Source organism: Argiope bruennichi, chromosome 6 (assembly GCF_947563725.1).
Source record: "Argiope bruennichi chromosome 6, qqArgBrue1.1, whole genome shotgun sequence".
Classification (NCBI taxonomy): Eukaryota; Metazoa; Arthropoda; class Arachnida; order Araneae; family Araneidae; genus Argiope; species Argiope bruennichi.
The window spans coordinates 119,669,004-119,687,294 of record NC_079156.1 but is presented as its reverse complement, the minus strand read 5'-3'; the positions used below and the strand labels follow the sequence as shown (position 1 = coordinate 119,687,294).

The 18,291-nt window shown below is 28.4% G+C and overlaps 1 protein-coding gene across 2 annotated transcripts in view; it reads right to left on the bottom strand.

Moving 5' to 3' along the window:
- LOC129972142 (fatty acid synthase-like) overlaps positions 1 to 18,055 on the bottom strand; it is a 74,893-nt gene extending 56,838 nt beyond the window's left edge. Inside the window, exons 1-2 of one of the 2 annotated variants that reach the window (XM_056086153.1) lie at positions 17,963 to 18,055; positions 1,968 to 2,072 (exon numbers count right to left, since the gene is read on the bottom strand). The gene's annotated coding sequence lies outside the window, so the exon portion shown is untranslated. The remainder of the gene's footprint in view (positions 1 to 1,967; positions 2,073 to 17,962) is intronic. The other variant, XM_056086155.1, reaches the window with a different exon arrangement.
- Positions 18,056 to 18,291: the final 236 nt, after the last annotated feature.

Below are 18,291 nucleotides of genomic sequence, written 5' to 3'. Positions count from 1 at the left end.
GATGAATAAAATTTTATCCTTACACTGTTTTACTTCCACTTACTTACTATGCGAACATAATTTCATACATGAATTTCAATTTTTTATTGATGCAGATAATGATTTTTAAACTAATTTTCTTTCTGTATGTCTCTTTTGTATGAGAAATATACAGGAGGCGCTCATAAAAAGAACAAATTTGCATAAAAATAATTTTAAAATAAAAAATTAGCAATTAAAATTCTTTCATTTCAACAATGCTTTTTTCAAGAACAATCGCTTTACATTTATGTTTACGTCACATCGAAGAAATAATATGGAATGATAAGGATATTTTTAGAAGCTTTTTTTAAAGAATTCCATGCTGAAAAGTATATTATATTTATCTGTATCCTTAACATTTATTACAAGGGAGATAACTTGAAATATAATTTTCAGATTCTAGAAATAAATAGAATACCTGGAACAAAATCAGACTGTCAAATGCTTTCTATCTCGCATCTGTAAACTAGTTCACAAAATGACATTGGTTTAACACTGGTAGTGGAAGTATATGAAAACTTAAAAGGAAAATATGGTTATTTTTTACTGTTGGAATGAAAAAAATTATTTTTCTCTGTTAATTATTTAGACCCGTTATTAGGAAAAACGTTCCTCAATTTGATTTTGGTTAAATACGAGTATTATGAGTTATGCTTTCCTTAATAAATATTTGTATTTTTTTACTCAGAAATGTGTGCAGATAAGGGAAATTTTCCAAAAAGCCAATTAACTCGATGACGATTTTGGAACATATCAACTATTCATCTGTCTAGTTCATCGCATTTTAACGTGACAATGATTATTGTCTGTCTGTAAATTTCTTGATGCAATGATACAGCATGCATAGCGAAATAATCGTTCAGAATATTCTATAGTGCAAAGTGTTAGATCTATGTTTAATTACTTCTTGGGTAGAAAATGTGCATTAAAATAAGTTTCTTTTTCAAAACTTTTACAAAAAAAAAAAAAAAAAAAAAAAAAAAACTAATCAAAATTTAAATATTTTCTTCTAAATAATTTTAGAACATCGTATCTTACAAATAGCCTTTTTAAATCACTTTAAAATTCTATCTTTAGGCTTTCCAGGTATATCAGTTTCATTTTCGTGCAATTTGAATAAATTGCTATAATACTTCGAACTAGTTGTTTAAATATAATTAGTATTTCTTTTTAATTATCAATGCTGTATACATAGAGACGAACAAACAAGAGGCAAGACTGGCTTGACGGATATTGCCCAAAATTTGATTAAGATTTACAATGTTAAACAACTGATAAAACCATATGTCAAGTTTTGTATAAATAATTCATTCTATTTGTTTTACCGTATTCTCAGACATAAAGACATATTTACAAAAATTATATTTATTTGCGAGATTTTATTGAAATTTTTTGGTGATTACATTATTATTTTTTTAATAAGTTTTACATAGGCGAAAGATAAAAAAATTAAATGAACGAGTGAAATAAGATTTTTTTACTCCTTATAAGAATATAATTAAAATAAAAAAACTCATTTTCAAAATTTCATTAAAATTGTCTGATAACGCAACATGCCAAAACGTCCAAAACTTACAATTTAAATTATTATAAATAAAAAATATTATATTTTATCCTTTGGTGTTTCTATAAGCATCTGTTTTTAATATCATTTTATTTGACTTGATAGTTTTTCATTTGCTGGTAATAGGATTTTTTTTTCATAATATATATTATTATTATCTTTTTGATAGCTTTATTTCAAATGTAATCTGTGGCATCTTCTGATTAAGAACAATTTGCTCGAGACCAATTAATGTTCGTACAGATTTTCGCTTGAAATGAATAAAAAATCATATAAATCTAAACGTGCTTTAGAATAATCATATTTACAAATAGAAATAAATTAGTTAATGCAAATATAAATTACTTGATATAAGATAAATTAATGAATAATGTTTATTTACCTTGGATATTTTAGCCTTAGGTGTTTAAATGTAGGAAAATAATCGGAACTTGACTCTCCACTTCCAAAATCCTTCTCAAACAAGACAAAGGCCCTTCTCTCAACCCTGTGAAATAATAAAACACAAAAATATGTCATAACGTTGCGTTATATGTAATTAATAATTTTTATGCTCTTTTTCCATACAGTTTATTGCAATCCTAGCAACGAAGAAATCGGAGATTCGAGTACAATTTTCATTTATTAGTCATAAATTTCAGTTGAAAGTTATTTTATTGATATAGAGTTTTGAAATTCGAATATATTTATTTCTAGACATGACATGTGGCATATAACATAACAACGTATGGACAAATGGGTTTATATCACATAACTGTATTATTCTTTAATATTTTGTCATAATTTGTATTTATTAAATGGATACTAAAAAATGGAATTTTTGTCGTTTGAACAGAAATTTATTTGTATTTATAAAGCAGGTAAATAAAACCTATCTGATTTGTTTGTAAAAGATTATTTGGATACTAACGCAGGTGAACACTAAGATAGAAAAAATCAGATGTAATGCCGAGGAAAAATATCGAATATATAAATAAATACCATGAGTTTATAGCCTCGATTGGCAGACTGCCAAGAAGAGTTTAATTGTTTCGTAGAGGAGAAAGGTATGAATAATTTTATATCTATGCCTTGAAATGTTTTTCATTCCTTCTGTGATTTTGTATTTTTCTATTATTCTTCAGTTGAAAACTCGTTAGCGTAGCGCTGAATGTTTTTCTTTGTTTTCAAAACAAATCAAGCTGTTCCTGCATACTTTGAATTAATTTATTCCACATCTTAATTTCAGCATTTAAGACACAAATTGAATCTGAGCTGTATAAACTTTTGCATATGCCTCAATAAAGGGTTTCCCCCAAAATGTGCATGCTTTACATAATTATTAGAATAAAAATTAATAGAAACAATTATAATAATTAAAATAAAAATAAATCACAATTAAAAATTAATAGCACTCACTTAAGCTCAATTTAATTCAGACAAATATAAAAATTTTAAATTATTGAAATTATTTGAATTTTTTGCTGATTATGTTCAGGTGATACTGACAAAACTAAATGATGGAAATGCGAATAGTTATAAATCTATTAAGTGGCATTAGATCGAATTCATTTCCAATGATTTGCTGACTGTAGTTGGTCTTGAGTTGTAAATTGTATGTGTTAGGTATGCTTTCAAAAAGAAATCCACCGGGGGAAAATCCGGGGAATGTTTAGATTACTGCATTCTGTCTCGTATCCTGAACATTTATCTCGTAGAATTCCATTGTAAAGGCCATGTTGTGTGAATAGTAATATGGATGTAGTTCATGTTACTGGAGATACCATTCTTCGCAACCAAATATCTTTTAAATATATAGTATAAAGAATTAAAAAAATTTAAAAAGGTCCAATAGTTTTTAGTAAGATAAGTAATTTATATATTGAAGTTAGTAATTCATGTATTGGATAATTATCCAATACTTAATAAATTCATATATGTTTCAACACCAAGCAACAATTACTTGTTGTCATAGATCTGCAATTAAGAATACTTATTTGTTAAAAGTGTTATTTGTATTTTTAAAAAATTAGCAAGAGTGTTCTTCTCAAAATTTTCTCACATATTATATAATAAAAGTATTATCCCAGAGAACGTTGTGCATGATATTCGCGTACAATGGTTACGAAATATCAATCTTTGAGGTGAATGTAGCATTATTACTGAATTTATTGTGTAATCCTTGATGATTTTTTGGCGATTATTTAATGGCATGCGATTAATAGTATCTTAAAATCGTCTTTATGTTTTAGACGTTTTTCCCAACCGATTGAAAATAAAATTTGACACGTAACTTCAATTGTAGTTGTCGTGGCTGGTTCGTGAGTGCTTTGAAAAAATTAGGCAAATAGAAAACTTAACAAATTTATTGCAGATTCGTTCGAGTTACTCTGCTCAGTAACTCCTTCTCCTCCAAGAGCAAACACTCGAATGACATCACTCTTTTTAATTACACTCGCGCTAGTTGCCTAGCGCCATCTATGAACGTTTATTTCCTAACGCTTCAAAATCCAATCACTACAGTAGTCTCAAAATTACATGCCAAATTTCATATATTTAAATCATTGCGATTTTATATTTCTCACTTAATTCTGATGGTAGAGACCAACAGACGTCCAGCCCTTTGCTGGATTTGGCTCAAAATATGAAAGGTATCTACACTATAGAGTCAAATCTATGTACCAAATTTTATTTATAAAATTTTCTTCATTTTCTAATCATCGAGTTCAGTTGTAATCGAGCAGCCCAACAAGAAAAATTCCTCTTAATAGATTTGCCTTAAAATCCAAAAGAAATCTACAAAACTCGTGTAAAGGCGATACACCAAATTTCATCCATCTAGCTCAAAGCTTTTTTTTTTAAAATCTCTGACACAGTTAGACAAATATTTTCCAAAAATGCGCTTTTTGAGGGAGGTTTAAGATGTAGAGATACGTCGAAATCTCGAATTCGAATTTTTTTTTGACGAATATCATATTTTCTCTATACTTTGTATACGAGAAAGTAAAAACTTGTTGTAAGATGTAGAATTATTGAAATAATTGATTAAAATTATTATACTTTCAAATTCTATATTTATATGCATTCATTTGAATCAGCTACTTTCGATGTATATCATTAATTATTTTTGCTGAATAGTTATTCAGGGGGATTATTCATTTGTGAGACAGCATACAGTGTAAGTATTTCCATCCACGAATTGAATGATTCGTTATAGTGATATTGTAGTATTTTTTAATAAAGTTTCATTGGAATTTTGAAATTTTATTGCGTAGTTTTAAATATGGAATTTTTTGGGGGGTGGATGGAAGGTGGGATTCTGAAATACAAACAAGAAACGAAACATATTACCTCAAAATCATATGTAGTGTATGCAAATAATTCACTTTTGATTTTTTTTCAAGGAAAATTTAAATTTCTTAATTATTAACATGATTTTAAATTTGCCTGCAAACTGGCTGACAATTCTGCTTTTAAAATTCAATCAAATTATACTTTGACCAGGAATAAATGGATGACAGCAATTTTAATAATTTAAGTTGCTGAGATAACCATGCAAAATATGGCACTATATTACACATCCGGATATGGAACTAGATAAATTATTGTACTTAGTGGGGGGGGGAGGAGAAAGTTAGTTTAAATATCGGTTTTTCGCATTCGAGAGGAAAGGAAAGTTTAAATAAGAAAGTTACACATTTATAAAAAAATTAAACTAATAAACGAGTCGTGAATATTAAGATAGCTTAATTATATCAGGAGTAAATAATAAAACGTAAATATATAAAAAAAAATTTAAATTTCTTTTAATTACTTTCCTTTAGGAAATCCACCAAGCAGAAAAACAACAACTTTCATCTTTTTTCAATTATTGTATCGGAACTCATTCAGACAAAAAAAAAAAAAAAAAAAAAATATGATTGAGATTTGGTTGATGATTTTGTTACTGAAACTTGAGATCTATGTGAAGTTTTGGAAAAATTCTTTTTGTATCTATATTGCCTATCAGTATCTCTCTTAGCGTATAAGTAAACGCGATATTTAAAAACTTCGGTCAGTTTGGTTAGTAAAATTTGAAAATTCTTGATAACCAAAATGAACACAAAAGACCAATTTTGGAATAAATTCGTCAAAAATTTTTTTCGACCAATATATATATTTCGACCACAGTTGTAGAATTCCGTTATTCCTGAATTGCAGCAACGAAATGTCGTTAAGGACATTGTATGGATGCAAAATGGGGCTCTTCCACACGTCGCCCAATGTGTTCGACCAGTGCTGTAACAACACTTTGGTGATAAAGTCATCTCTAGTAACTTTGCAGTTTCGTGGCCACCGCGATCCCCTGACTAATTCCTATGGATTTCTGGTTCTGGGGTTATCTGAAATCTAAGGTGCACACGCCTGGTCCCTGAGATGTGTCAGAATTGCAAGCTGCCATAACACGTGATGTTATGCAGATTCCTCCTTTCATGTTACGTTCGGCATTGTTGTCCACAATCTCCCGAATGCAATGCGTTGTCGCCTGCGAAAGTGAACACGTTGAAAACCTGTAATTATAACTTTCCATTCCAATAAAAGGTTTTTTTCTCTTTTCTCTCTGTGTTGTCATTAGTCCTTTATAATGCTCTTCTTTGCAAATGCTTTACGGCAGCAATTTTCGTCACAAGCTAATCGTTCCAACGCCATTTGTCGTTTTTCAATACGCTGATCAATTTGCAGAAGGAAAAAGTGGGTATTGCTATTCGAAAATTTCGAAATTCTTTCACTGTAACCGTAACCGTGAGCACTGTGTTGTTTATAATCATCACAATCTCCAGCGCATACCTTCAAACAACCATGTCTGAAATTTTGGTTCGATTGGTTCAGCGGATAGGCCGCTAGGGTTTCATATATAGGGGAAGTTTTTTTTTTTTACCACCCTGTATATATGAAGATGTATAGTTATATATTTGTTATTTATAGAAATCTACAGTTTTCGCCTGATTATGACAAAAATTATCGTGTGTGCTGTTGAAAACGAAAGGAAGGGCACTGTGACTTTCCAAAGTCAAAAAGTAAATTAAATTAAAAATGTAGCATGATTGTGGTGTTCTTTTAGCTAGATCTTCTGAAAATATGAACTTACAAAAGTGATTTATACATTATCTATCATTAAGATTAAATATTCCCTTTGCAATGACATAAGTTTCAATTTTGTACGATTTTTCTTTAATTTTGTACGATTTCTCTGATTCAAATTTAATTTGCAATCAGCAAAAATGTTTTTATCGCTATGATAAAATTTAAATTAATTTTAATGTTCCATCAAATCATCCAATCGCGTACTTTTACCAATATTTTAAGATTTAAGAAAAATTGCTTTCTTTGGACATTGTTTGCTAAGTAGGAATGTCACTTCCCCCATTATTTTGAAATACTGCGTGATTCAAAAGCTAGTTAACATTTGAAAATTCTATAATTCAAGGAATAATGCAGGTAGAGAGGTAAAAACTGACACATGTGCTTGAAATGACATGGGGTTTTATTGAAAAAAAAATGAAGAGTACAAAAAAAAAAAAGGAAGATGATGAAGATGGTTTGTCCAACATGCTGTGCACCGACGAAGCCCATTTCACCCTCCGAGGGTCTGTCAACTCCCACAATTGCAAAAATTTTGACAACCGAAAATCATGGAATTAGTGTGGAAACACTATTGCATGACGTTGATTGTGAGGTTCCCTGAAGACGCGAATCTACCACGATCGTCCGAACTATAGGGATGCTAAAAGACATGCAATATCCGAAGACAATTTCTCACCACCCCTACAGATATTGTTGGTGAATGGCGGTCGGCATGTTGAGCATTTGTTATAAAAAATATAGTCTTTGCTAAAAATCAATTGTTATTACTTGCTTTTGCTAATAATTGCTTTTGTTAACAAATGAAGAGACATCTATTGGCCGTTTTTCGCACTTTTTTGGTTTCAATAAAATCGCATGTCATTTCAAGCATGTGTGTCAATTTTTACCTCTCTACCTACATTATTCCGTAAATTAGTGAATTTCAAATGTTAACGGACTTATTAATGACCCGGTATATGCATTTTTTAACCCTTTGCAATCCATTGATTTTATTAGAGAGTTGGTAACAACTTCTAAATTAATTTATAGGACGAAATAAGTCAAACTGAATAAACGTAAAAAAGTACAATACAGAATCATTATTAAACTAAAATTAGGAGTTTTATGCAATGGGCCTATGCAACTAAAATGCAATGTTCAGCGTACTGAACAATGGATCACAAAAAGAAAATGACATGCTCAATGATTTTTGGATTAATTTCACTAAATCCATATTTTACATTTTGATCAAATAACAAGGTCAAAATTTTAAATAAATGCATTCCATTTTAACAGTTTTAAGACCAATAGTTCAGCTAGTGATCAAAGGCGGCTATTCAGTTATAAAATGAATTGTAAGAATACAGCTATAGAATTATTACTAATATTATTATTGAGATTTGAAATGGATGACAAATATGCCACAAATTGAATCAAGTATTGAAATTTCTTACAAAATATTATGTGGTTTAGTTTCCTTCCTTACGTAATGCATTTCTCGCGAGACGTTTTATATTAAGTAAAACATATTCGCTTTAAAATCACCTAATAAAAAAAATTGATTTTCAATACAACATTCATTGAAGCGTCTTACGTCTTTTTTAAGGTCAAATCTTAAAGGTCAGTATATTATGAGGAAACGCCGTCTGTAGGCCCAGACCAAACTCCTTTTTAGCGTCTCAGGACGGACTTTCTTTGACATGCATGGCGAAACAGGGAGTAACGTAACCATGAATATCAATCAAATCAAATCTATGAATGTGAGATTGCCGGTTTTCCTTGCGACACTAGAATGAGTTTGTTTTCGTTGAGGTAAAGGAAACTACTTTACTTTTTATGAAATTGAATTCAAGATGTGGAACGCAGAAGTCGTAAGGAAATATATATATATATTTGATGAAGTGCATTCTGTGTATTATGAATCTGAAACTTGGAACTGAGGAAAAAAAAACACCAGAACGGTGAATGAAATTCATCGTCATTAAAATGTATCAGACTTCTTTATGACAAATATCAAAAGAAAGATATTTTAATCAATAACTTTAAAAAATACTCGGCATCGTTCAGTTCTTTTTTTGTTTTCTCATATACGTAGTATCGAAAAAAATGTAGTAATCGTCAAAAAAAAAAAAAAAAAAAAATTCGAACTCGAGATTTTGACAAATTTCCATGTTTCAGACCTCCTTCCCGTAATTAGTTCGAAAAACACATTTTTAAAAAATATTCATCTGTGTGTCTGGAACAAAGATAACTCTAAAACGCTTCAAGATATACAGATAAAATTTGATATACTGTTTTTATACTAAATTGTATAAAGTTGTATAATTGTTGTAAATTTCTAACAGATTTTGAGTAGATTCTATTCTGAAGAATAGAATCTTCCGGTCCGGCTATTCTGTCCGGCTATTCGAATGTAAGTTAAAACAATAATTAAACGAGATAGATGAAATTCGGCACGAAGAATTAACATTTATAATCTACACACCGATCGAATTTCGAGCCAAATCCAACAAGGAGTTGATTGTCTATCCGTCTGTACTTTTAGAAGCATATAAACGCGATAATTCAAAAACGTAATTATTTAAATACATCAAATTTGCTATGGGACTTTGCTACTACAAGTGTAGTTTTGGGCCTAATTTTTGTTTCAGTCGATCGAGAAGAACTTGCCTAAATCATAAATTCGACTTTCGGATACTATTTACCGCATACCAGGGATTAATCGCCACAACTTTCGCCAAGGATCACACGATAGATTCAGTAAAAATGGTAAATTCACGTCAAATAATATTTTGTAAATATTATGCGCAAATGCTGTGCATTTCGTTCTTTTCAGTCTTTAAACCTAAATCTTGTGAAACACGTATTGATGTTATATAGAAACCTAGTGCTACTTTTATTAAATTTCTTTTGGTAGGGCCATGCAAATGAAAGCTTTCTTAGTTCGGCGAGTCAAACTCTCCATTACAGATTTATACTCTATAGCTTAGTAGTTATAATAGTTATACTCTCTCTCAGTTGTTATGGAAATATTATTTTTTGATAACATGTTGCAAAAATGTTAATAAAATAAGACACAAAGGAAATGTATAATATTTGTTTCAATTAATTCTGCATATACATTAATTATTTTTCCTGACTGCCAGTTGTGTCGAATTAAACTTTGTGGAAAATTTAATTCAATTCAGTTTCGGGGCTCCTCTTTTTTCCTTACAATTTCCCAAAATAGATAAATTATTTTTAATTTTAATTAAATATTTATATAAAACGTTTTTAAATGGCAAATATTATTACAATCTAAAATATTAAGACATTTCATTGCCGGTCATCTTCAAAAGATTTATATATAAATGTATAATAATAAGTAATTTCAAACAAATTGGCTGAAAAAATTAACAATCTTGTTTATGCATTCCAAATATTCAAAACATTTTATCAGGGTTCCTAAACTGCAAGCCACTTTGGTAACAAATAGTAACAATTTCATTGATATGTAAACGAATTTAAGTACATAACACAATCCCATTAAAAAGATTTCAATTTAAAACATTTGAATAAATGGCTCTTGTGAATTGAACAGCACAAAATTAGACTACCTTGAAAAGGCTGCACAAAGATCTGTAGGCGTTGGGACACCTTATAAGTTGCTGCTTATTTTGTCTATTTGATTATCCATTCTTTGGAAAGGCAGACATTACCGAAAAATTTGTTTTTTAAACTCAGGGAGGACTAAAACTTGGAGACTGGTCAAAATCTCGAGTTCGAAATGTTTGACGATTACTATGGTACGTATATAAGAAAATAAAAAAACTAGTAGTGCCCCATTATATTTAGCTTACTTTCCGTCTGTCTAATTTTCTTTGAAAGTTAAAAGAAAAAGCTGATTTGAATTATTATATTGCTAATGTTTTAAAATCATTGATATTTGTTCAACAAAATTATATTATAATAATTTAGAATTATTTTAGACTAGCCGCCTTTGGCGACCAGCTGGTTCACCAATATCAATTCTCGTTAAAATTTTAATAATTAAATATTTTATGTAACTCCTATTTTAATAGCTTCTTCGTCAAAATATTTTAAAGCTACAAATTTTGATAGTCATATAATTCATTCATATTATAAAGGCCTTCAGCCATGACGTAATATGTATCTCTCTAATTTTCTGTTAGCTCCAGCAGAATTTATGCTTTAAATTAAAGTGGAAAAATGGTTAAATTGCAATTAATATAAGAACATATTTTACGGAAATGAAGCATTTTTTAGTAAGAGTATTTTTTAATAAGAGTAAACAGAGTCGCTGAGTATTTAAATCTTATGGGCACTAAAGAATACTTTCTTAACTTATGTAATAAGTTTTCTGCAAAATTTCTCAGATTCATCATGAACAGATCAATTAATTAACAATGTTTAGTTTTAAATGCATGAAACTCTAAGAAAATAAACTGAATCGTTTGAAATAATCGGTCGGAAACATATTAAGCCCTTAAAACCAAGTCAGTATCCATTGAAAGTAGAGTTGTCAACAATCAGAACACAATTCGCATGCGTGAATTTTCAACGCCAATTATGGTAACGGAAGTGCGTGCATTTTCTACGCCAGTTAGGGTAACGCTACGCAGATTATAAATTTTTAATTTCCTTTATTCTGTTTTATTTTAATTCAAAAGTACTTCAAAATGAATCTGAAAGATCGATTAACTAACAATGTTTAATTTTAAATGCATCAAACACTAAGAAAATAAACAGAATCGTTTTAAATAATCGGTCGAAAATAAATTAAGCCTATCCTCATTAGCGTGGGGGAAAAAAACTGAAGCCTTCCTCATTTGGTGGTGGAGAAATGAAAAGATGAAAAGATTTTTTGACGGGAATTTAGTTTTTAATTAATAATTAAAATTCTAATTAAAAATTCAAAAGATTAGAAATTTTTAATTTCCTTTATTCTGTTTTAATTTAATTCTTATTAATGTCTGGTTTGCGGTTAATAGTGTCCGAAATCGAATTTGTATTTTAGATGCTTTTCTCCAACTGTTTGATACCAAAATTTAACACAACTCAAATTGTAGTCACAAAACCATATACCAAATTTAGTATATATATATACGTCATTGTGTTTTTGAATATCACGTATACATGTTCTAAAAATACAAACCAATAGACGATCAACCAGTTTTTGGATTTATCTTCAAGTCTGGTAGATGTCTACACTATAGATGTTAAATCCGCCAACCGAATTTTACCAATATAGCTCTTTTCACTTAACACTCCGTTTCTAGAGCTTGTTGTGTTCGTGCATCAACAAAAATAAAATGCAGACAAACGTACTATAAAACTAAATATTACATATAGATAATATTATCAAATTTACATTAACTTATTTTCATTCAACATTCTAGCATCGTTTTTAAACAACAAGTTCCAAAAGTATCACTGTTGCCAATCTGAATTTTACAACTATTTACAAAATAAAATTTATAATTATTAAAATAATCGTTAGCTACTTTTAAATAAAATATTTACGATTTATGCCGCAACAAGCTCATGTGGCTCAAAGGCTCTTTTTTTCACTTGGAAGTTATCGTATTATCTTATATTCTAACAGCCGGATGGACAGACTATACAGCCAATAGTTAATATTTCTTTACTACTGAACGCCAATTCAATGAAAGGCGTTCTATTGGATAGTACCTTTATTAGAGTATATGCGAGAAAGTTTTTGGAAGACCATTCCCGCTGGTTTTACAGAAGATTACCTACGGAAGATTTCTAAAATTAATTACATTATTTAAAGCAGTTAATATTGCGAAAATCTGGAACATCTATTCAATATCTTATACACAATACCTTAAAAGGAAATCGCATTAAATTATATATTATATGAATATTAAGCCTTATACATTATGTGAACTTTTAATGAACCTATAAACTTTTTTTGGCACATTTAATTTTGTTCATAAAAGTTCATTATCCAAATTAAGGCAAAGCTACTAAATTATTTGAGATCATAATCCCAAAGAGCATTACAAAAGTTTTCAAATATACTAGAACAAAAACATCATTACTTGAATGCGTCGTGTGGACAGTTTACTTTGAAAGTGGTGTAAGTACATCCTTTTACTTTCTCGTATACGAAGTATAGAGAAAGTACTGTAATCGTCAAAAAGTTCGAAACCGAGATTTTGACGAACAAGTTTCAAACCTACCGGAACTCGGAAGAATATTATTAGCATTATGTCTATCTGTGAACATAATAACTCAGAAACGCTTTGAGACAGATAGACGAAATTTGGTATATGTTTAGACCAAATTTATATATTTCTACCAAATCTTGAATCAAATCTATACAAAGAAAATCTATATGTCTCACTGTTTAATTACGAATGAACTCGACAACTTCAAAATGTAAAATACTAGATAGGTAAAACTTGGATTTGGCATCTAAATGTAGACTTGTACCAAACCTGTTAACGGGTTAACCGTCTGTTGATCCGAACTTTTGCATACATGTAAATTTAATAAATCGAGAACGAAAAGACTTAAATCAATGAAAATGCGATCTTCTAATAGCAAATATAGTTCTGTGCCAAATTTTGGCTATTTATAAACGGCTAGAAAAGATGCCCAAAATGCAATTCGTATGATCGATTCATAAAAATGCTAGATTCATGCTAAAGATCAATATTTCGTAATTATAGTTTATCAATGCCATGCAATAGCGGTATTATTCAAAGCTCATAATTCGAAAAGATAAAAAATTATTGGAGAGTATGCGAGAATGTTTTAGTGAGAGCGCTCTCAATGTTTTGAAACATAAGATATTACATAAACTGCGATTAATTTAGTGTAAACTTTATATCCATAACTAGTTAATATTTAATCTCAGTTTATGTAATATCTTATGTAGTGTTTTGTTTTAATTAAAATTGGCCAATGAAGGAAAACAAGTAGAAATTGCTTATGAAATCTTGAAATAAGAAAAAAAATAGACTTGCACCATTTTCAAAATAAATATTCCATTCTATCTTTCGGAGTCCATTACATAGATTAGTTTCCCAAGTTAAGGTACTAATTTATAATGGTTGCTAATAAATTTCTAAATAACTCCCTCGGGGAAGTTCACGTAAAGTTCTTTTTTAATCAAATATACTACAATTTATTTGTAGTGGTTGAGTTGGAATTGTATTTTTAGAACGCTTAAAGAATTCAGCTTTAAAAAATGCAGCATATTTAATGACATAAATATTTTGCAATGAAATTAAATTTAAATAATCTATATAGAACAAATATTGATTTCCATACTATAGAACTTAATAAAAAAAGCAGAATTGAAATAAAACGTATGCAAACGATATTTTTAAGAGTGATAACATATTTTGCACACCAAAATTTCCTTATTTATATCGATATTAATATTACTTCTCTTTTTAAAGACATTCGAGATAAAGTATTAACAAAAAAAAAAAAAAAAAAAAAAACCACTTAAGTCTATTTTTAAATTTCGTAAATCGTATTTGTTATTTTATTAAAGCTATGATTGCAAGATAACTTTTTTTCTAGAAGAATCATTTATATTTTAAAAACAATTGGAAGATATGTTAGATTATTTTGAAATAATAAACAGGAAGTTAAGAAATTTTATCAATGGGCATTTTGAATGTTTATTAATAATATTCTGCTTTTTTTCCCTTTCAAATATTCGAATTGATTTTCTTAATTAACTTCAAGCATCGTATGATTTTTATTTTCATGCAATTGTGCAATGCAATGATAATAATTTTTAAGAAAGAAGAATTCAGAATTTTCAAATTTCACTAGCCTTATTTCCATTTTCCTATTCTTTTCAAAAAGATAATTTATTTAAAAATATTTTTTGTTATAATTTATTTAAAAATATTTTTAGATCCAATCACTGTTATTATGGAATTATTAACAGAAATAATAAAAAGCATGATTTTAATGACTTAATGCGAAATAATAGTCATTTGGGATAAAAGTCTCATTCTCAGAACAAAACAGGAAGAAATAGTAATCGATTCGGAATGACATTGAATAACCATGTCTACAAATTGATTAATCATGCAGATGTAAATGAGAGCCCTGAATACAGGAAAAATAATATGAAAAATAAATAAATATTGATTTAATTAAATTAATAAAAATACTAAAATATTAATAAAATTTTTTATTAAAATTTTTCATACTTATAGCGAACGAAGCCGAAAGACCAGAAACCCGATATGCTATTCAGCTGAATGAGATGAGCTCGTGTGCGTGAATAGAACTGAAGTTTCATCATGCGTCGTATATTGAGAAAGATAGAATATGTCCAAAATACGAGAAGATGAAATTCATTTTCAAGATGGTTTAATGAAAATATAAATCTACTTTTCATAAAGACTATAAATCCAAAATAAATATATTATTTTATATTTATTTATTCTGAACTTATTTCGAAAGGCGAAATTCTTAGAGATACAAATCTACATCATTATGAAAATGTATGGCTCTAATTCTGCTCTAATGCTTTATCTGGAAGATTAATATATATAAAGCTGTTCAAAAAAGGACAAAAAGATGAAAGTGGCAGATTGGTCGAGCGATGTAATAGCGCCAAACCACCTATGCACGCTCTATCGTATGAATAATTTATCTCAAAACTTAAGCCTTAGCGACTGCTGTGTCTGTAACTTTGGCATTTGAAATATTCAATCCTCTTACGAAAGAAGACATTGCTTGGCAAAAGTAGCGAAGAGGTACAAGTAGTATTGGAACACATTTTATCCCTCAGAACCGATATTTGTTCCTCCATTCCGATATTTGTGCAGATATTTTACTGTTTTCAAAAGATTTTTAGAATTTTTAATTTTTTTTATTGGTGCTTATGCGTTCATATATTGACCTTTATATAGCCGAAACTAAATTAATTGTACTAATGGTAATGTGAATTTTTGAAAATCATTGTGTCATTTAATAATAACTGATATTTCCCAAAGCATAAATTAGCACAAAAACTAATTTCGTAGGTAATCGAAGAAAGCGTCACATATAAGAACGAACTAAAAAGTGAATTCTTAATATTTCAAACAATTAAGAAATTATCTGCATTTTACAATAATATTTTATTAATCAATTTTTAATATATATTTAAGTTTAACCGAAAATGAGATGATGTGACACGATATTTTATATAATATAAAAAAATTGCAATTATTAAATAACAATTAAAAACTTAAATTGATACGATTTATTATCATGTTATTGATAGATTTGGCTTTTTTGTGTATTTCAAAAACAATGTTCAAATAGAATTAAAAATATTGTATTCGTAGAAACAAAATAAATAAATAATGGAAACACATAGCTGTAGTTTTAATTTAAGTTTTTAATATAAATGAGATTTATTTTTTGATTAAGAATACATTTCATATTTAGTACGAACTCTTCTTATTCTTTCTTTAAAATTAATTCCTTAGAAATCATCTTTATCATACTTATATAAAATTTCATCTTTATCTCATCTTATTTATTTAAAATTTCATCTTCGATCTTTACTTATAATAAAGATTAAAGTGTGTTTTTGTGTTTCGGCACTTTGCAGGCTAGACTGCTTGACCTAGAGCTACCACATTTACCATATATATATACTTAGGAGGGTGGGAATAAGTAGTTTAGTAGTTTAGAGTGGTTTCTTCGATATTTTAATTAGAATTTTAGTGAAAAATTAAGCGAAATTGTAGCGTTTTACATTAATAATCTCTGAAAATACTACAACGCAAAATTATTTTTTACACCTTAAATTTCAAAATATTATCTTTTCAATGATGCCAATTTTTATGCTGTATCAATTTAAAAAAATATTTTAAGCATATTTTCTAAAAAGAACTCAAAGATATGCATGAATTTCGAACGAATATTAAACATATTACGAACTACAATACGAAAGCATAATTTTGGACGAATGCTAAAATTATTGATAAAAATCACTATTAAAATTACAGACATTTTTTTGTTTTTGTCCATTATTACTATCGATTAAAACAATCCTAATTAATATAATTTTATTATGAAAAATAATGAAATGTATAAAATATGAAATTGAACTTATGTAGTTAACAGAAATTATTATTAGCGCAAACAGATTTCTGAAAAATAAGCGATGTATTTACTTAATTCTGGGAAGAATCTATAAAAGATTTAAATTTATATTAAAAAATACTATTAACATGAAGAAAAACGTCAAATTTTATATTGTTTTGGGTTAGATATTCGGTTTCGTTGTTAAAAAGGCTAGAAATAGTAGAGTGTATCAGATCTTTACAAATTTTAAAACTGACAAGAAATAAGGAAAACGGATAGTAAATAAAATAGACAAGCGCAAGGTCTCTGAAATAGTGTAAATCAAATATTTATCAAAATCTGAAGTAAAAAATATTTTGCTGAGCAAGCCATTAAAACCAAATCACATAAAATGCTTATTTAAAAATTTTAGCTACCTTTAAACTAGGCGAATAAGCTGGTCTTCAAAGGCCGCTAGTTTATAATATATTTCTATTTCAAACATCAAAGCAATGCAAATTTTATTGTCATCTAAAACATAGATTTATTATTTATCTTAAATTACAAAGATTTATTATTTATTTAATTTATAAAGATTTGTTATTTATCTACATAAATATATTGTGTATAAATTAAAGGTTCGATGAAACCTTGATATTTCATTATTTATTCTAAATCGATGTTACATTAAAAATTTTTTGCAAGGATTTGCTGTATTTTTTCAACAAAATGTCGTTAAAATGCGTGTAAATAAAAGAAATTCAATTAATAATCTAAATTTTAAATTAATTAATAAAGTCAAATATTGCTTGTTCATAGATTTGCATTTGCGTAATAATTCATAATTATATAATTTCCATTTTTTTCCCTTTTTTGTTTAATTTTGAAAAAATTAATTAGCACGCAGAATTATTTACTTATTATATTCTTAGCTTAAAGGAAAAAAGCTTTTCAGTGAAAGAAATTAATTAAATAATTATATTTATATTTAATTAACTTACTTTAAAAATTGCAATTCGGAATCAAGCAGTTTACTTTCCTAAATCTTGGTTATTAACAATTTTTTATGAAAATAAAAATCTTGTGCAGTAAGTTTAATATTAGTAACTAAACAGATGATTTATCATTCGGATTAAATCTTGAAATTTCATACTATTTTGAAAAACATTCGAGTGCATCACATATATTTTTAAGCAAATAAAATAAAATTAATTCTGACAAACGATTTTGACTTACTCACTCAGTTTCTCGACGTTCTGATCACTTGCAGCGTTCTAACACTTTTCGAATGTTCTCAAATGCTCCAAAACCTGTCAACCTGAATGCTTCGAAAACCAAGATAGGAAGATGAGGATTGAGGGGTGAGTGGATCCTTTTATAATTTTAGTGTGGTTTGGAATGATACCGTAATTTCAACACTGCCGACAAGAAATTGAACTTTGATCTTCACTAACGAGGATCAACGACCAATTTATTTACGTTCACCCAGCGAAGTCTGCTGCATACTTTTGAACCTCCCACAGCGCTTTATCAAGGGCAAGGTTCCGGAACCTGGGGTCGCTGCT